Here is a 17,091-nt window from a genome sequence, read left to right on the forward strand (position 1 = left end):
TTCAAAATAAACAAATCATTCCATAACCTTCAAGGATGGAGATTTTGAGGAATTAGAACACGGATTTTTGTAGAAAAAAGTTAGCCTGAGTACAAGAAAAAAGAACCCAACTGACTCAACAAAAACCCAACTGACCCAACAAAGAACCAGTTGGAAGCTGACTCGGCTCTCATCCTTGTGCCACTGGCAGAGCATATAAAGTAACACAGGGCTGGCAGAGTCTTTTAAAGGAAATGGAAGTCACCTATCTGTGAGGCTCAGCTCTTGATTGCCTGGCCAAGATACAGCATCTGGATGAGAGTTCACTGACACAAATTAAATTTTGTGAAGATGAAGTAGATACTCGTTAAAATAAAAGATCTATTTAGGGAGAAATATGCAGACATAGCGTCTGTGCTATTGGATAGGTGTACACAAGCTTTCTACAAAAATAGCTTACATCCTTGAATTGCTGTTTTTTCCTAGACAGAGTTAACTTAGAAAGAAAAAAACCCATGAAATGAGAAAAAGGCTATGATATATATATGCGTGTGTGTGTGTGTGTGTGTGTGTGTGTGCGTACACAATCAAGTACCACATAGTGATGTTTCGGTCAATCACGGACCACATATACGATGGTGGTCCCATAAGAATAGTACCATATAGCCTAGATGCATTGTAGGCTATACCATCTATGTTTGTGTAAGTACACTCTTTATTGCTCTGATGTTCACACAACGATGAAATCACCTATCTATACATTTCTCAGAACGTACTTCCATCAGTAAGCAATGTTTGACTGTATTGATTGGCATTTGTCATAGATCTTCTTTGCAATATCTTATTCTAACTACAGACTCCAAACAAGATAAACAAATATATAGCACTTTACTTAGGGAAAGCTACAATGAATGGAAACAATGAGAATCTGTTAAATCAATATAGAATGCCCTCTGCTTTCCATAATTCTGAGAGTTTCTAGTCTAGAAGTCCAAGTAAACAATCTCTGTTACATGTAGGCATTATAGCATTTGGGAAATTCCACAAGACAATTTTTACGTGTGGATTTGGAAAAGAGAATAGGAAAAAAAAGTGCTTTGCGGTGCTCTGTATTCCATGTGCAACATATATTTTGTGTGACCTGCTTGTGTTAGATTGTGATTACCCATGACTCTATGTGAAAGAGGTAGCTTAATGAGCAATAGTCTTAAAGTTAATAAAACTGACACTATTTGGCTTAGTTTTTAATTGGATAAATGACCTTTTACTACTTATTTAACCTTTCTAAGATTAATTCTTTTCAGTGGTAAATGTAAAGGGAGCTGGATTACCTCCCACTGATTACATTTATGTTGATTCTAGTCGCCCTACTCTGGTAAACAGTAAATTTAACAACATAGAAGTTTTTCTAGACTTCACTCTTCCACAGACCCATAACTTCTCTTTCTCAATCTAAGAAATGCAGAGGAATAAAAACGGACTCTCTCCTAATTCAGCAGGAATAGTCTGATATATAGTTCATTATTTTAACATATAAGCTACACTCAAGCAGTTCCATAAGTTATAAGCTCATTAGAGGACCTTGACATGGAACATAGAGAGAGAATGGCCACTTCTCTTCATTCCTGTCTTCCAGCTGCCTTCAGTGCCCTGAAGTTTTATTCACATTCAAAAATTAGAATCCTATCTGAGAGAGGTTACCCAAATAAGAAATCAGGCTAATTTCTCAATACAAGTGTTACAGAATAATAAATGCATTTCTGGTCAAAGCACAGAGATTCTGGAAATAATCATTTTCCTAATGAGGCACATGAATTGTGACTATAAAAAGTTGGTGTATAGTATCTGCCAAGTTCAAATGAGCTTCATTTTCAGGGCCTTCTACCATTAGGGCCAAGTATAATGACTCAAATTAGTGAACTTAAGAATTGTTTTAAAATGTTTGATGGAGACATTTCAAATTATGATCTGAGATTTATCACTGTTACGCTTGCTGAATTCAATTTGCTGCCAAAATTTCATCAGACTAATCAGATGCCATAAACTGTGAAACCTACTACTCCTTATAAACATTGTAAGAACTTTTAAATAGGTCAAGCCTAGAAGATATGTTTTCAGTAATAAGGTACTGGAGTGCATGAATTTTATTTAACAGAGTTATTTAGAGAACTTTTTAACAAGGTAGCTTGGAAACTTAGAAAATAATTTTTTTAAAAAATATTCTAAGGAGAGTTAAGTTACTCAAAATAATTTCAATGTATGAATCCAACAGCATTAATCAGAACATAAAGAAAAATTGTAAAACTTTCTGGGAGGTAATATTTGTTATAAAGTTGTGTTATTAATTTCAGATACTTTCCATATTGCAGGGATGTTTTAAGAACTTCATTCTTTAACTAGCAAAGCCTCTACTCCCTGGATGAACATCCTACTCTCCACAGATTAGTAATCAACATATTTGCCAAACTTGTTTTCTGGTTTCCTGTGAGCAGTTCATAAAAGATAAAAGAAAATCAAGCCCAAAGGTACACCACACTTAAAATTTTTCATCAAAAAGAACGTTCTTTGAGTTTTAAGAAAATATGACTAATTTAGCTTTTTGATCTATTGTCAACTAAGAAATATTGAGTGAATTCAATCTTTCATAATCTTACTTGGTTTTAATGCTGTTGCTCTGGGAAACTGTCAAGTATCGGTCATTTCCAACTTTTCTCCTCTCCAGCAGTTTATCTGTCACTACCCACTTTTCATCTGTTTCCACCACCAGACTATGACTACATTATGTTACATAATGTCCTATACAAAAATGGTTGATGAATGCATTATTAGAATGGATAGTAGAAACTGGATTATCAATGGTATATCCTTTTGCCCCCATTCTGATGTTCAGTTCAAATAACTCAAGCTCGTCTCACACCCCTAATCCTCATTTCGAGTGTTGGTCCAAGTGATCTCAGATTATGGCAGTCTTAAACTAAAATTATTAGTGACTTTATAGTGCCAGAAAGATTATAGGGTTATCCAACACAACTTTCCATGCCCCCTCCGAGCTTCATATAACTGGAAGGCACTTTTATGACTTTATTAGCCTTCAAAAGACACCCATTTAACCCTCATATGGTGTTTGAATATATCGTCTTTCATAAATAGAACAGTCCATCTCTCTACGGTTCTCATTATTCTGAAATGAAGGGCTTCCTTAGGAAAATTAATTCTCAATTGTTTCCTGGAATGTACAACTCAATTCTATACACCATCTATGCAAAAAAAACTGTAGTTTACATGCGTTAATGTGTTACAGCAGCAATAAAAAACTAAAACAAATTCAGTGGCTTAAAACAACACAAATTTATTTTCTTATGGTTCCAGAGGTCAGAAGTCCAAAATGGGTCTTACTGGACTAAAATCAAGTCATCAACAGGGCTATGTTCCTTCTGGAAGCACTAGGGAGGAATCTTTCCAGAGGTCCAGTGCATTCCTTGGCTCCTGGCCTCTACCTCCATCTACAAAGCTTATCACTCTAACCTCTGTTTCAGTTGTCTCATCCCCATCTGTTATGATCTATCAGCCTCCTCTTGTAAGGTCCCTTATGATTACATTGGGCCCATGAAGATAATTCAGGATATTTTCCCCATTGTAAGGTCAGATGATTAGCAACCTTAATTCCATTTTCTACCTTAACTCCCCCTTGCATGTAACATATTCATAGATTCTGGAGATTAGGATGTGGATATCATTGGAAGGCTATTATTCTACCTACCACGCTAAGAAATTGGTAAAAGATAAAATTACATATAACACACTGTTAATCACAACAATGAAATAGTACATTAAAGATTTCTATCACAAACTATTTTAAAAGATTTTAGCTACTAGATTAAGTTTTGGTATATTCTAGAAGATCTCATGTCCTTGATGTTAACTTATCACACACAAATAGATAATCTTTTCAAAATAAAAAAGGAACATGCAAGGCTACCTGGACAATTGGAAAGAAACTACAGTCGCTATGCCTTAAGAGGCCTGATTTCTGCTCATGTTGTACATCCCCCGCCCCGAATATGCATACACGGCACATTTCTTCCTGACAGTCTGGATGCTATCTCCTCACACTTAGCAAATGCCTTTACTATCATCACTGTTCATTAAGTTCTATTTTTTCAAGCTTACCTTCATTAGTTTATTTCCTCAGCTTCCCCTTATTTTTCTCCTCTAAACTCAATTTCATCTTATGTACTCCACCTGCTCACACACTTGATTATGCTCTGCTTTACAACATTCTCTGGTTTTCTGCATGCATTTTCTCCCCCACATAAGTTGCTTTGTCTGCAGGACTTACCATCTTCCTACGCAGTGGTAACATCACCTGCTCAGGCTCCGTCTCTAGCCTAGAATTTAGTATCTTCCAACTGCTAGTCCAACTTAAACTTCATAATTAAGCAAAGCCCCCATTTGAGGAAATAGTAGGATTTGTGCCCTGAAAAGTCTGTGTAATGCAAAGAAACAGATTTGGGAACATAATTGACTTTCATGTGCAGAAGCCAGATGCATTTCATGCCTATGTGTGCTTAGGGAAGCAAGTTCATCTCATATATCACAATAAGCATCTGTTCCGCTAAATTCCACTGCCGGATACTCATCACGCTTAGGCAACAAAACACTTAAGGAAATAAAAGCTCTTTCCAATAAAAAAGACACATCATAAAGCTTTGTTAAAAAAAAATCTTACTCTACCAGTTAAGCCCAGAGTAGAACTACCAAAAACATAAACAAATTATCATTGAAATATAGTTTCTGATAAGGCATTTTGGCCCCTATACTGGATAAAATTCAGAGAAAGTGATGGGTGAGTTTATATTTGAAAGGCTGCTTTCAACAATAAAAGGGTGTGTTCTGAGGTTTGAATATACTTTTGAAAATATAGAAGTTTATAATAACTAATGGAAAATTAACTACATGGATATGAACCTGCAAATAGTTTTATAGATACGCGTTGTTTATAACATGAAAAGCTTTATTCTATAGCTTTGTTAAAATATTACAAACATCTCCATATAAATTATTTTATGTCTTTTTTGTTGATTTTGTTTGTGAACAATAGAGATTCTAATACATTTAGTGTTCAGATGTGGCTCCTAATGTTTCCTGCCAATGCACTTGGTCCTTTTTTCTATTGAACTACTAATCTTTTCTTATTGATTTGTTGGAACTATTTATGTGTCAAATATGTCAAATGATTGCAAATACCATTGCCTGATTGGACATTTTCTGCTTATACCTACTCATGGTATCTTTTGAAGTATAAAAGTTTTAATTTATTTATTTATTTTATTGAGGTCACATTGGTTTATTACATTATATAAATTTCAGGTGCCCATCATTATATTTTGACTTCTCTGTAGACTACATCGTGTTCACCACCCAAAGTCTCGTTGCCATCTGAAAGTTTTCTGTTTTAACAAAGTAAAATCTACCAATCCTTTCCCTATTGTTCTGTCTTTGGTGGCAGATGTACTCCGGAAAGTCAATTTTGCCCTAATATTACAAATGATATTTGCCTATGAGTTTTTTTCTTTATATTTTGAGGAGTTTAGTTGATACCTACTATGGAATTAATTTTTATGAATGGTGCATACCATTTTATGAATCACTTGTCATTTTTTCACCAATTTGAAAGACTGCCTTTTATCATACAGCAGGCTTTAATTCATTGAAATTATGTAAATTCAAGCATTACAGCCAGCCTTACTTCTCCAACATTATCCTCCCAAAGGGTGGATGGAGGAATTGCTTTCTCATCGTTGAAGTAAGTGAGTAACAGACCATGGTTTAAATGACATTTGAATTACACAGAAATGTTAATTTCTGCTTCTGAACTGTGTTCCAGCTTAGCCAATCTGACCTGCACACTTGCCTTTGAAGGTAGGGGCTAAATTTTGCCATAGCTATTTCCACTACTTAAAATTGTGTTGGGTACTAAGTAGGTATTCAAAATCACCTATTTAATGATTGGTTAGACTGATGGATATCCGATTTTCCATTGCAGTGATGCTATCACACTCTGTATAATTTTAACTGGCTTTTCTCTTTCAAGGATAAAACATTCACTCACACAGTTTTGCATGTATTCATGTGCATGCCTGTGCACCCTTGACAGAGGCACACTGCTTTCAAAACATCAACAAGGATTATAAGATATTTCTTGATTATGGTGGTCTGATCACAAAGAAAATAACAATACAAAATCATCAATGTGAGTCTGGAAGCAGTAGAGTATGGAAGATCAAGTTACCAAATGAAAATCACTCCTTATTTTCTTTAGTTTGCTGCTAATGAAGTGAGAAAAGTAATAGATGTAGAAATGAAACTACACAATACGTATATATATATCACACACTCATTTTCATGATGGATATATGTATACAGATTAGTGTGAATATATATGCTAAATAATATGCCATCTGTTTTGTATTTATAATACACACATTATATGTACATACATATACAACAAATACAGATGATTTGCATAATAATTTCATTTCTATTCATTTCCTCAGCTAAAAACCAGAGAAAATTTAAATCAAAATCAATTATTTATTTCAAAGTGTTTTTAACCATTATCTTCCCTTTAATCCTCATTTTTATCTCTCCTTATATTGCCATTTTGTGACTATTTTGCCATAATTTATATGTATTTGAAATGGTGACCTTAAGAAATTTACCCTTTGACTACGATCTCTAAGATTTATTTTGTGGGAATACGCATGTGTGCAAACACATTTCACAAAGAAAGGTTCATTTTAAAAGTACATATACACATATCAAAAACATTTTACATAAAATCTAAATAAAATTATCCGTACATATTTTTCTGTTAATAAACTCAATATAGTATATTTCTTGGTAGTAAACCTGATTATTTTCATTCTACTTGCCTCCATCTGAACTGCCACATTAGCATAATACATCGATAAGTTGATACTTTACCACAGTAAATATAGAGTGATCCAAAAAATAAAAAATAAATAAATCAGTGAGTTCCAAGAAAATACATATTTTTGATGGATCAGATAATTTAAAGTTGTCAGTCAGTGACACAGCAAGGTGAAAAAGGATGAAATCTGAAATTCTCAAGGCCAGGGAATAACAATAATGATGTTGTATTCTGTGAATCAATCACCATTACCACAAATCTTTGAGACCTGTATTGCCAAATATTTCACGTACAGCTTTAATGGTGATTAATATATGTGCCTTAGTACTGAAACTGAAATGAAACCTCGCAGAACAAGTGGTATTCAAAAGCATTTTGAAAATTTATCATTTCTACATCTAGAAATACTGCTTTTGTCAATATTACCTATGCAAATCTTGATTCTATTTTCCTAGTATTTAGCAAATACAGTTTTAGCGAACAATTTTCAGATTTGCCACATATAGTGGGCGAAATTACTGTGTGATTATAAAAGAAATCTCTAACAAATTCTGATTATACAAATTTCCCATAAGTGGCAACAAAAAGTTCTTGCAGTGGCATTATCTTTCCCGTAATCCTCAGCAGCATCACTCATCTCTTTAGATAATTGGTGTATATCACCTAAATCAAGTCCTGCCCACAGGCCACCTCAGCACATGGCCTCTGGCCTTGATTTCCAGCCAGGATTTAGCTCAGAAACCCCCATTTTTGGAGCTCTAGAGCCACCATTGAAAAGTACACACTGTTTCAGGTATTGAATGCCTCACTTTGCACATTCAGAACTCACAATGCTGAAAAAACATGAATTTAATTTAAAAACTTATTTGAGAATATGTAAACTAGTGAAATTGTGCTGAAATTAGATGACTCTTCATTCTTGCCTCTCTCATCAAGCTTTCTCATTATTTCTTCCATATAGTTACAACTCATAACAGATTTATTGCTAAATTTCATTAATTGTTTGTTCCACGATAAATTCAATCAACTTCATTTCTGACGCCTCCGCTGTTCTGGTTTGATATATTCCCTATACATATGAATTTGGTTATTTTTGAAAAAGCTCTGACTTTTACTCTTGAAAAAGGCATCACTTTTTCCTATAAGCTTGATAATGGCAAACATCCATTAGATCTTATGATCAAGCTCAAGAGAAAATTAATCATATTATTTTCATATCAATTAATACTAATGTCTTTTAATGTCCTCCAATTTAGTGCTATGGATATTAAGTTTTATCCCTCAGAGACAGGTGGTTGCATGAGCAACAAGAGGAAGACATCCAGCAGTCTTGTACCCACACCGAGACGTGTCCACACACACTTGCTTCTACAGCCAAAGTAACGCCATATGTCGTCAGTGATGTGGGTGGGCAAAATTAACAGTTGGCCTGCTAAAGACGACCATATGTACAGGCAGCCTATCATGCCATTCATTTTACTTATGGTTGCTGAAAACTCAGTTGAAGTTCTTGCTTTAATGAATAGCATAGCTGGAGAAGATGCTTCCTCCATAGTAGGAAAAGACCATTTATTGTACAACTACTATATCTCTGGACATGGAAGCTAAAAATATGCATGTTCATTATTCTTTCTCATTAAGAGTTAAACATCAATAAAGTTCCTTAGTCCAATCTTACCTTCCTTCACTAAACAATTTTGTATTTATGTGGAAGGGGACTGACGTGCAGTCCCTTATCACAAACAACGATTCATAATCATCCTTGTTTAGTTTCAAGTACATAAACCTCTCTTTATTTTTAGCTGGATCTTCATAAAAATTATACTGTTTTTTTCACATCAAAAATATTAAAGAAAATGAAAAACACTTAGAAACTTAAAGTATTTAATTAGATTTCCTGGAAAGCAAGGAGAGAGCAATAAGGCAAAACTGCCTTCTCCACTAATATTACAAGCTAAAAGAAAACATGGAATTTAGATGATTATAACAGCTTTGTATCTCAACAGGGTTTCCTTTGGAATTTCCTCAATTGCAAAGACTATTCAGCTATTGTACTAATAACAAAATTTATAGTTTTAAGGTCATTCTCAAGACTGTGATCAGATAAGATAATTTACTTTTCTCTTAATGGCTTCTTTTTGACAAATGAGGGAGCTTTTAGGAAGGACAATGCTCCCTGCACAACAACCAGTAAAGCATGTCACATCCATTTACAACATAATTTTAAGAAAAATGAAGGACAAATTTGTGAGGCAGCAAGAATTCATTTGCATTAAATTAATTTGAACAGGGCATTTCAAGTTCCCTTTGGCAACAACAGTATAGTGGGGAAACGAATCCATCTTATGCAACAGTCGTCTTTTGGGTTAAAGAAAGATTTGAAAAGCTGACGTGACCATCACATTTCTCCTGGAAGTCTACAATTAGTAGATATAACTCATGAAATAAAATATTCACAATGCACATTTGTGAAAAGCACCAATTATGATGGAACCACTGTCTGACATCCCCTTGAAAATTATGTCATGCAAAATTTAAAAAGAGGACAAAGCTTTCTGCGGTTTCTCATATGCATTTGGCTTTGTAAACAAGACCTAACTTCATAAATAAGAACTATCATAGATACCGCTGTATGTAATTTAAACCTAAGTAATCTAGGTGTTGACCTTGATGGGTAATGGGTTTAATTAAAATTTTTGACCCTAGAAGTACAAATGATTTCGCTTACATTTTGCTAAAACTAAATTTAATAAATTTAAGGGTGTTTAATTGATCAGCATCTGTTGTTAGGAAAATTCTCCATCGATATCTTCTATGGATCTAAAAAAATTGACACCCCCACAAGTAGACACTGTTTTTCCATGGGGAAGCAAGCACATTAATTTCAGGGTCTCTAGGCACAAAAACATTACCACCTTTTGTAGTAGACTGAATAATGGCCCCCAAAGATGTCCCCATCCTGATCCCCAGACCCTGTGAATGTATTACCTTGCATAGTCAAAGGAATTTTGCAAGATGTGATGGAGTTAAGGATATTGAGATGGGGAAGTTATCCTGGATCATCCAGTGAGCCCAACGTAATCACAAGAGTCCCTGAAAGCAGGATGGAGGAACTTCAGAGTGAGAGGAAGAGGCAATGTGGAGACAGAAACAGAAAAAGGAGCAATGCACCCTGGAAATGGAGAAAGGGACCATAAGCTAATGAATTCAGATGGTCACTAGAAGCAGAAAAAGGCAAGAAAATGGATTCTGCCCTCAGAGCCTACAGAAGGAACCAGCCTTGCAGACATCTTGACTTTAGCCCAGTGAAAGTGATTTTGGAAATCAGCGAAATGCAAATCAAAACTACAATGAGGTATCATCTGACTCCAGTCAGAATGGCTATAATTAACAAGACAGGAAACAACAAATGTTGGAGAGGATGTGGAGAGAAGGGAAACCTTGTAAACTGCTGGTGGGAGTGTAAACTGGTGCAGTCACTATGGAAAGCAGTATGGAGATTCCTCAGAAAATTAAGAATAGATCTACCATATGATCCAGCTATTCCACTGCTGAGCATTTATCCAAAGAACTTGAAAACACAAAGGCATAAAGATACTTGCATCCCTATGTTCATTGTAGTATTATACAGAATAGCCAAGACTTGGAAGCAACCTAGGTGCCCATCAAGGGTCAAATGGGTAAAGAAGATGTGGTATTTATACACTATGGAATACTACTCAGCCATAATAAATGATGAAATCCAGCCATTTGTGACAACATGGATGGTCCTTGAGAGTATTATGCTGAGTGAAATACGTCAGAGGGAGAAAGTCAAATACCATATGATCTCACTCATAAGTAGAAGATAAAAACAATAACAAACAAACACATAGCAATGGAGACTGGATTGGTGGTTACCATGGGGGAAGGGGGGAGGGCAAAAGGGGTGAGGCTCACATGTGAGGGGATGGCCTATAATTAGTTTTTGGGTGGTGAACATGATGTAATCTACACAGAATTCGGAATATATTATGATGTACATCCTAAAGCTATACAATGTTATAATCAAATGTTACAACAATTAAAAAAAAAAGCTGGAGGTAATTTGTTAGAGCAGTAGTAGGAAACTAATATGCCATTATAATAAGCAAGGAAAGAAAATAAAATAGTAATGAACTTGAGAGATCCCAGGAAAAACATGGAGTGTTAAACTTGATAGCAGGATTTATCCTGGCTACTGTATGAAATGTTACTTGTTTATCCCTTGAGCCACATTATTAATATCATTACCATGATGATCCAATCACTGTGAATACACCAGTACGTCTAAGTTAGAGATGGAATTTTCTCTTTCTTGCTTCCTATGATCCCATGCAGATGGCCTTGAGCAACCCTATATCTGATGGAGCTAATATCTTCTTGTAAGAATCTTCCTGTTCTGCAGAGAAATGACACCTAAAATTAAATCCAATTAAGCCAGTCTGGGACTATACCTAGAAGATTCAAACATTACTTTTCAAGAACATCTCTAGGAGTGAGTTTGTGATGCAATCTTCAGCCAATAGAATCAAAGTTAATTTGAAAGGTTTTCAAAGCAATATTAAAAACATTGTGTCCATTTTTTCTCTCGTTAAAAATAAATCATTGCCCAACTCCCCAGTATATTTATGTTAATTGGATGAAGTCCCGACATGAATTATGCTACCACAAAGACAAAACCATTTAAATAGAAAAGTCTTTACTAATTGCCGACAGAATGATAGTACAAAACCGTCAGGGGTGGGAAAGAATAAGTGCTGTGTAGGGTATTTCCCTTTCCTTATCAAAACTTCTCCTGAGAACTAGTATACTTGTCTTCACATGCTAAAGCACAGTAAAAGTTACAAAAATACTCCTTCTACTTTTCCAGTTTAATGGTTACAGAACATCAGAAAAGAAGCAGAAGATGGAAATGTTTTGTGCAAGATTGACACAATTTGAGGAAGGTAATCAAAAACTTGATGTGGAAGGGCAAGAAAAAATAATTATTGACTTTCTGCAGCATGCTAAGTCCCTTACACATTATGATTTTATCATATTACACAAAATGATTTTATCTAATCTCTTTAATGTATTAACAAGTGTTCAAAACAAGCATTTTATTCGGTTTATAGATAAAGAAACAAGACCACAGAAAGAGAAGTTGACCAATGCCACACAGCTAATAAAAGACAGAACTAGGGTGAATATAAAAGCAATAATAAAAATAGCAGTCTCACCCTAATTAGACTTGAAACTACACTAAGAAGCAAAACATGAACAAAGAACCTATAAGTTAGATACTATCAATCTCCCCTTTTCATAGAAGCAACTGAGTTGAAGAGAGGCTACAGAATTTGTTTCAAGCCCATATGGCTAGCAAGAGGCAACTTCAAGCCCAGGTCTGTAAGGCATTTTATTACTCTAAGATGCATATGCATTATTTTCAACATTAGCTGAGATAATTCTCGTTAACCCTAAGTAAGTGTGTGACAATTGATGTGTGCTATAATTTATCCTTACTCTTATTTAGTTTAGGAACTATTGAATTCTTCACTTGTCTTTTGCAACTTCACTGCTCATTCACATCACAGTTCTCTAAGAAAAATAAAGTTCAACATATGCATCCTTTTTAGTTGCAAATTTTGGAGTTCAAGTAAGACACAGCACATTACACTAAACTGCTACTTTAGTTTGGAATAAAAGAAATTTTTCACTGAGTGAAAAATAATCAGATTCTTCATTCCTATATCTACAAGAGAGCTCATTAAGTGTATATTTGTATAAAAAGGCATAATTTTCTATAACTCTTCCTATGTTTAAATTATACATTTAAAGACTTGGTTCAGCAAATCAGAATAATCCATGAATTATATATAGCAAAATTTTTGTTCAGTCACTTCTGCTTTTTCTTTCCCATAGTGTAGCACATTTTAAGAACCAAAAACTTGTGTTAAAGTCTAGTTTCCTCCCAATTCCTCTACCTTTTCTTAGTTATTCTTAAGTCAGGAATAAACTGTGTTTATCCAAAATTACTTTGGCATTGAAACAATGCGGTGAAAACTGTGGTTATGTCCGAGTTCACGTCTCCATATTTTTCTTCAATGAGTCTCTTCTAATAGGGAGCTATGCCATCAGCATCACAACAAAAGTGGATAAGGAATGAATCTCACAACGTAAAACTTAAGATGTTCAATTATGTCCCTAGTATTTCATGCCTCCCTCTGAACTACCCAGATAAAAATGAGCCACTAAATGAACCAGGGCGCTTTCAGGAAAGTGAAGTCCAAAATCCAATTCATATCTCTACAAAGCTTTATTTAAGAAAGCATGACCCGATGAGCATCACATATGTGAAAGAAAGAACTGTTTCATCAACGAATGTTCATGATACTTCTGTAGCAGGAGTTGTTACTGCTCCAGGCACACCTCCTCAGCACGCATCATCCTTATGCATGTGGGTCAGACAGCATCCAAGTCTAAGGAGTCGCTCTGCCCAAAGGCTTTTTTGGCTCACCAGAGCTTTCTCAGATTGAACACAGGGCTGTATGGAAATTCTAGGGTATTAATGACCCCAGTCCCTGGAGCAGCCCTTAATCAATGATGTAAATCCCCTGTCCAGGAATGTTTATAAATAATATTTCTAGACAAAGATGTACAATGGTCATCATTCTTTCCTGAAGGATAAAATGATCTATCTCCCCTTTTTATCCTCCTTTTTCCCTCCTTCTTCACTCAGCTGTCTATCTGAAAGAATTGCAAAGGAAGAGAAATAAGGCTTTGGTCACCACTTTCATTTGCCAGCACTCTCAAGGGGACCCCTTGTCTCAGAAAGATTAAAATGGTCAGCATCACAGACCCCCTGCTTGAACTACTCTATAGGATCTGAGAGAAGAGGAGATTTTGAGATTCCAGAAAAATCATTGTAAGCCATCATTTTAATGCCAGAACCTGAAGGGAACTAGTCATATGGTCAAGAGCCACAGAACTTATTATCCTGATTCATTCAAGAATACCTGAGCTATGAGTGTGAGTGGAATCCTGAAATCAAATGCAAAGTTGCATACCACATCCTTGGTTCCCAAAAGTTCCAAAGTGTATGAGACTCCAAGTTTTTCCCTATCTAGTATTTATTGCTTTATCTCACTTTCTCCTCATACCCCTAAACTCTCTATTGAGTATGCATACACTCACACATGCAACCCCTTCACTCCAAAAAGTCACACACTGTCTTTGAAATTCAGATGGGCTCTTCAAGAGCCTATGTACAGCAGATTATTACTACTTAAGAATGAAAAGGAATAAAAAGGCTGAATCAAGGTTATAGGCTCTTTTTTTTTTCTCTCCAAAGAGTTATAATGAGTTTACTTTGAACCAGTCCATATCAGACACCGAGGCACCCATGGCATATACATAGCTTGGATAAATTTTTATGAATGTGGTTACATATTAAAAAATAAAGCCATTCAGTTCCTAACTCTGTACTTCTCATAAATCCTATATTAGACATATACTATCTGCCAATGTTCTCAAGGAATCTAAAGACTGTTCACTGTGAAGTCTGGCAGTTCACTGTGAAAGCAGGTTGTAGCTGTGTTTCAAGTTCACACTAAGCAGTTTTGAAATGCATCTAAATGTGGGTTGCCTTCTATCTTGATTATAAGACATAAATTATTCCCAAGAAAATTCTTAGTAAATATTGAGTCTGTCTTTCAATCTGTTCTTATTAAGGAGGACACGAGGTCAGCTTTAGGAGTTTAATATTTTGAAGGTGAGGAGCATATAAGTATAACTCTGTGCAATTATATTAAAGTATCTTTTACAGAAAAGAGTAAAACCAGTCTTAATACATAACCAGAAAATAACAAGGACTATCTTAAGGTATTTTTACATAAGGCATATTCATATATCACTGTTGCAATAGTCTTAACTAAAAGCAGCTGTGCACTTTCTGGGAAAAGAATTGAACTTAAAGTTATACAGCCTACGCTTAAATTCCTGGTTTATAATACAATAATTGTAGAAATTTAGGAAAACTAATCCTTCCATGTCACAATCTCTTCATCTGAAAATGGAATAATATTACTATTCTCTCTCAACTTCTGTAAGAAAAAGAAAGGAATATATGGGAAAGAACCTGGCTTTCAGTAATAGACACTCATTAAGCATTTGTTGAATCCAAACTGATGTTAAAGGAAGAAGAGCAAAGTAAAATATTAAATTTTAATTATTAAAACTGCTAATGCATATTTCTCAATTTCCTGAAAAACCAGTAAACTCTGCTATGCATAAAATGACACTGGAGCCTTGTAGAGATATTTAGTCAATATTTGAAAGATATTTAAATTTCATCCCCCAAGCTGGGTTCTGGTATTTAATTGCAAATCTTATAGTATGTATACTCCACTACTATTAAAATGCATGGCAGCCCATATGACTAATTGTATGCCCAGCAATTCTACTGAAAAGTATCCAGCAAGGCCCATGGAGAAAGTATTAAATCCAAAATATCCCAGCCACCTAAAAGCAAAACATTTAGAAAACTCTTGTGACTGTGACAATTACAAGTTTGTGCTATGCTAGTAAGAAAGCAACTTCTAAATCAAATAAACTCATAACACACCTTACGAATTTTGCCTCACATACACAAAACACACTAGATAAAAAGTTGAAGCAAATGTGAAAAAAACTAAGGAAGTTCTGTGGGAAATGTCCATAATTTCATTCCCAGAATTTCATCATCAATCTCTTTCCCCAAAGTCCTTCTGGGAAAATAAAGTTGCTCTCCTTTTAATGCGAACTCATCACTTTTCCCATAGCATTTTCAGAATGAGAAATATGTTTTCCGTCAGTCAGCCACTTAAAAGTTGTGCGGTTAAAGAAATCCAAAATGGTAATAATTTTGGAACAAAGGATGAAGAGGAGAAGAGTGAATCAACATGCTTTTTAAGCTAAATTACCATCACGTTTCAGAGCCTGTCTAGAAAGCCTGAAGTTCCTTGCCTTTTAATAAGCTTATAGAGAGTACAGAGCGCAAATACCTCCAGTTACCCAGAGGATTACCCTCTGGGAAATCCTGGTGAAAGGAATCCCACTTCCCACCTACAGGGCAAGGTTGCCCTGTCCCATTGTGTACCCAGACACCCTTCTTCCACACTTTTCAAATCCTTTGAGTTGGCTTGAAAAATTGGGCATCAGCCAAGGAGAAGGAGGGACAGAAGGACAAAATAGGCTGCCAGAAAAACAAACGACTGTCTAGAAAGCTTATATGTGAAAACGTATATAATGCATGCATTTGGGATTTCCTAAAAGCCAGTCACTTCAGCTAGATTCCATCTGAATCCTCCACCCTTGCTGTGAGGATCAGAACCACCCACCACCCATCTACCCACCCCCAGCTTTTGCAGCCACCACCAAGACAGGTCTGTCCCTGACTTTGGGAAATATTGCAAAGCCAGCAGCGCCTAGGGAGCTGGGCAACCTTGCCAATTCCACATCTCTAGTTCCAGACACCTCAGTACATCTCTTAGTTTAACTCACCTGGAGTCAGGTCTAGAAGGCAGCCTCCGCCCCGGAGGGACTGGAAAGCAGCCCGGGAAGCTCAGCAGTGTCCGCCTGAATAATGAGAGCAGTGCAGCTGAGCAGCTCTCCCCCGACCTGCTGCTCTGGCTGCTCCCAGATTTCTTCCACTCCCCACCCGGAGCTTCCTTCCTTTTCTCTCTTCCTCCTCCGCCTGCGCTGCTGCACTCCCTCTTCCTGGCGGTGGCGCAGAGAGCTGAGTCCTCCCGCCTCCCTCCTCCAGGCATGCGAGCTGAGCTGTCCGTGGTGCTAATGAGGAGGCTCCTGGCTCCTCCCGGGCAGGCGGTGTGTGAAAACCCCACGCGCTACACTGGCGTCCCAGGAACAGAGCTGCCGCTATGCCTTGTGCGGCCACCAGAGAAACAGGCTGGAGGAGGCGACCAGTTTACTCCTCTAGCATATAACGCTCCCTTGCCAGTTTAAATAATTGATAACCTCACACTTCTTCCTAAACATCTCCAGTAATTCACAAGTGATAAAAAGTAAATGAGGGATTCGAGGACATATCTACATTAGCATTATTCTCTGTACGGATAGCAATTTGGCTAGATTCTAGGTCCGAAAAGTCCAAGGAGTGGAATACAATGTCGTGTGGTTAT

General features: G+C 36.1%; 1 protein-coding gene across 8 annotated transcripts in view; it reads right to left on the reverse strand.

Moving 5' to 3' along the window:
- ROBO2 (roundabout guidance receptor 2) overlaps positions 1-16,818 on the reverse strand; it is a 1,565,981-nt gene extending 1,549,163 nt beyond the window's left edge. For 7 of the 8 annotated variants that reach the window (XM_070597587.1, XM_070597572.1, XM_070597571.1 and 4 more), the window contains exon 1: positions 16,454-16,804. The gene's annotated coding sequence lies outside the window, so the exon portion shown is untranslated. Of the gene's footprint in view, positions 1-16,453 lie in introns of all 8 variants that reach the window. The other variant, XM_070597586.1, reaches the window with a different exon arrangement.
- Positions 16,819-17,091: the final 273 nt, after the last annotated feature.

Source organism: Equus przewalskii, chromosome 27 (assembly GCF_037783145.1).
Source record: "Equus przewalskii isolate Varuska chromosome 27, EquPr2, whole genome shotgun sequence".
NCBI classification, from domain to species: domain Eukaryota; kingdom Metazoa; phylum Chordata; class Mammalia; order Perissodactyla; family Equidae; genus Equus; species Equus przewalskii.